Genomic DNA, 4,913 nt, shown 5'->3' with positions numbered 1-4,913 from the left:
AACACACTCTCCTCACTTATACTGTTCACCTGGTAACATGTCCTGTGTGTATTAAACAATGAGGGGAACACACTCTCCTCACTTATACTCTTCACCTGGTAACATGTCCCGTGTGTATTAAACCATCAGGGGAACACACTCTCCTCACTTATACTGTTCACCTGGTAACATGTCCCGTTTATATTAAACCATCAGTGGAACACACTCTCCTCACTTATACTGTTCACCTGGTAACATGTCCCTTGTGTATTAAACAATCAGGGGAAAACACTCTCCTCACTTATACTGTTCACCTGGTAACATGTCCCGTGTGTATTAAACTATCAGGGGAAAACACTCTCCTCACTTATACTGTTCACCTGGTAACATGTCCCGTTTATATTAAACCATCAGTGGAACACACTCTCCTCACTTATCCTGTTCACCTGGTAACATGTCCCGTGAATATTAAACCATCAGTGGAACACACTCTCCTCACTTATACTGTTCACCTGGTAACATGTCCCTTGTGTATTAAACAATCAGGGGAAAACACTCTCCTCACTTATACTGTTCACCTGGTAACATGTCCTGTGTGCATTAAACAATGAGGGGAACACACTCTCCTCACTTATACTGTTCACCTGGTAACATGTTCCTTGTGTATTAAACAATCAGGGGAACACACTCTCCTCACTTATACTGTTCACCTGGTAACATGTCCTGTGTGTATTAAACAATGAGGGGAACACACTCTCCTCACTTATACTCTTCACCTGGTAACATGTCCCTTGTGTATTAAACAATCAGGGGAAAACACTCTCCTCACTTATACTGTTCACCTGGTAACATGTCCCGTTTATATTAAACCATCAGTGGAACACACTCTCCTCACTTATACTGTTCACCTGGTAACATGTCCTGTGTGTATTAAACCATCAGGGGAACACACTCTCCTCACTTATACAGTTCACCTGGTAACATGTCCCTTGTGTATTAAACAATCAGGGGAACACAGTCTGCTCACTTATACTGTTCACCTGGTAACATGTCCCTTGTGTATTAAACAATCAGGGGAAAACACTCTCCTCACTTATACTGTTCACCTGGTAACATGTCCCGTGTGTATTAAACTATCAGGGGAACACACTCTCCTCACTTATACTGTTCACCTGGTAACATGTCCCTTGTGTATTAAACAATCAGGGGAAAACACTCTCCTCACTTATACTGTTCACCTGGTAACATGTCCCGTTTATATTAAACCATCAGTGGAACACACTCTCCTCACTTATACTGTTCACCTGGTAACATGTCCTGTGTGTATTAAACAATCAAGGGAACACACTCTCCTCACTTATACTGTTCACCTGGTAACATGTCCTGTGTGTATTAAACAATCAAGGGAACACACTCACCTCACTTATACTCTTCACCTGGTAACATTCCCTGTGTGTATTAAACAATCAGGGGAACACACTCTCCTCACTTATACTGTTCACCTGGTAACATGTCCTGTGTGTATTAAACCATCAGGGGAACACACTCTCCTCACTTATACTGTTCACCTGGTAACATGTCCCTTGTGTATTAAACAATCAGGGGAAAACACTCTCCTCACTTATACTGTTCACCTGGTAACATGTCCCGTGTGTATTAAACTATCAGGGGAACACACTCTCCTCACTTATACTGTTCACCTGGTAACATGTCCCTTGTGTATTAAACCATCAGGGGAACACACTCTCCTCACTTATACTGTTCACCTGGTAACATGTCCTGTGTGCATTAAACAATGAGAGGAACACACTCTCCTCACTTATACAGTTCACCTGGTAACATGTCCCTTGTGTATTAAACAATCAGGGGAAAACACTCTCCTCACTTATACTGTTCACCTGGTAACATGTCCTGTGTGCATTAAACAATGAGGGGAACACACTCTCCTCACTTATACTGTTCACCTGGTAACATGTCCCTTGTGTATTAAACAATCAGGGGAACACACTCTCCTCACTTATACTGTTCACCTGGTAACATGTCCTGTGTGTATTAAACAATGAGGGGAACACACTCTCCTCACTTATACTCTTCACCTGGTAACATGTCCCTTGTGTATTAAACAATCAGGGGAAAACACTCTCCTCACTTATACTGTTCACCTGGTAACATGTCCAGTGTGTATGAAACAATGAGGGGAACACACTCTCCTCACTTATACTCTTCACCTGGTAACATGTCCCGTGTATATTAAACCATCAGGGGAACACACTCTCCTCACTTATACTGTTCACCTGGTAACATGTCCCTTGTGTATTAAACAATCAGGGGAAAACACTCTCCTCACTTATACTGTTCACCTGGTAACATGTCCTGTGTGTATTAAACAATGAGGGGAACACACTCTCCTCACTTATACTCTTCACCTGGTAACATGTCCCGTGTGTATTAAACCATCAGGGGAACACACTCTCCTCACTTATACTTTTCACCTGGTAACATGTCCCTTGTGTATTAAACAATCAGGGGAACACACTCTGCTCACTTATACTGTTCACCTGGGAAGATGTCCCGTGTATATTAAACCATCAGTGGAACACTGTCTCCTCACTTATCCTGTTCACCTGGTAACATGTCCCTTGTGTATTAAACAATCAGGGGAACACACTCTCCTCACTTATACTGTTCACCTGGTAACATGTCCTGTGTATATTAAACAATCAGGGGAACACACTCTCCTCACTTATACTTTTCACCTGGTAACATGTCCCTTGTGTATTAAACAATCAGGGGAACACACTCTGCTCACTTATACTGTTCACCTGGGAAGATGTCCCGTGTATATTAAACCATCAGTGGAACACACTCTCCTCACTTATACTGTTCACATGGTAACATGTCCCGTGTGTATTAAACTATCAGGGGAACACACTCTCCTCACTTATACTGTTCACCTGGTAACATGTCCCGTGTGTATTAAACAATCAGGGGAACACACTCTCCTCACTTATACTGTTCACCTGGTGACATGTCCCGCGTATATTAAACCATCAGGGGAACACACTCTCCTCACTTATACTGTTCACATGGTAACATGTCCCTTGTGTATTAAACAATCAGGGGAACACACTCTGCTCACTTATACTGTTCACCTGGGAAGATGTCCCGTGTATATTAAACCATCAGTGGAACACACTCTCCTCACTTATACTGTTCACCTGGTAACATGTCCTGTGTGCATTAAACAATGAGGGGAACACACTCTCCTCACTTATACAGTTCACCTGGTAACATGTCCCTTGTGTATTAAACAATCAGGGGAAAACACTCTCCTCACTTATACTGTTCACCTGGTAACATGTCCTGTGTGCATTAAACAATGAGGGGAACACACTCTCCTCACTTATACTGTTCACCTGGTAACATGTCCCTTGTGTATTAAACAATCAGGGGAAAACACTCTCCTCACTTATACTGTTCACCTGGTAACATGTCCTGTGTGCATTAAACAATGAGGGGAACACACTCTCCTCACTTATACAGTTCACCTGGTAACATGTCCCTTGTGTATTAAACAATCAGGGGAAAACACTCTCCTCACTTATACTGTTCACCTGGTAACATGTCCTGTGTGCATTAAACAATGAGGGGAACACACTCTCCTCACTTATACTGTTCACCTGGTAACATGTCCCTTGTGTATTAAACAATCAGGGGAACACACTCTCCTCACTTATACTGTTCACCTGGTAATATGTCCCGTGTGTATTAAACAATCAGGGGAACACACTCTCCTCACTTATACTGTTCACCTGGTAACATGTCCCGTGTGTATAAAACTATCAGGGGAAAGCCCTCTCCTCACTTATACTGTTCACCTGGTAACATGTCCCGTTTATATTAAACCATCAGGGGAACACACTCTCCTCACTTATACAGTTCACCTGGTAACATGTCCCTTGTGTATTAAACAATCAGGGGAAAACACTCTCCTCACTTATACTGTTCACCTGGTAACATGTCCCGTGTGTATTAAACTATCAGGGGAACACACTCTCCTCACTTATACTGTTCACCTGGTAACATGTCCCTTGTGTATTAAACAATCAGGGGAAAACACTCTCCTCACTTATACTGTTCACCTGGTAACATGTCCCGTGTGTATTAAACTATCAGGGGAACACACTCTCCTCACTTATACTGTTCACCTGGTAACATGTCCCTTGTGTATTAAACCATCAGGGGAACACACTCTCCTCACTTATACTGTTCACCTGGTAACATGTCCTGTGTGCATTAAACAATGAGAGGAACACACTCTCCTCACTTATACAGTTCACCTGGTAACATGTCCCTTGTGTATTAAACAATCAGGGGAAAACACTCTCCTCACTTATACTGTTCACCTGGTAACATGTCCTGTGTGCATTAAACAATGAGGGGAACACACTCTCCTCACTTATACTGTTCACCTGGTAACATGTCCCTTGTGTATTAAACAATCAGGGGAACACACTCTCCTCACTTATACTGTTCACCTGGTAACATGTCCTGTGTGTATTAAACAATGAGGGGAACACACTCTCCTCACTTATACTCTTCACCTGGTAACATGTCCCTTGTGTATTAAACAATCAGGGGAAAACACTCTCCTCACTTATACTGTTCACCTGGTAACATGTCCAGTGTGTATGAAACAATGAGGGGAACACACTCTCCTCACTTATACTCTTCACCTGGTAACATGTCCCGTGTATATTAAACCATCAGGGGAACACACTCTCCTCACTTATACTGTTCACCTGGTAACATGTCCCTTGTGTATTAAACAATCAGGGGAAAACACTCTCCTCACTTATACTGTTCACCTGGTAACATGTCCTGTGTGTATTAAACAATGAGGGGAACACACTCTCCTCACTTATACTCTTCAC

This window comes from Heterodontus francisci, unplaced genomic scaffold, assembly GCF_036365525.1.
Source record: "Heterodontus francisci isolate sHetFra1 unplaced genomic scaffold, sHetFra1.hap1 HAP1_SCAFFOLD_279, whole genome shotgun sequence".
Classification (NCBI taxonomy): domain Eukaryota; kingdom Metazoa; phylum Chordata; class Chondrichthyes; order Heterodontiformes; family Heterodontidae; genus Heterodontus; species Heterodontus francisci.
This window is presented reverse-complemented; position numbering follows the sequence as displayed.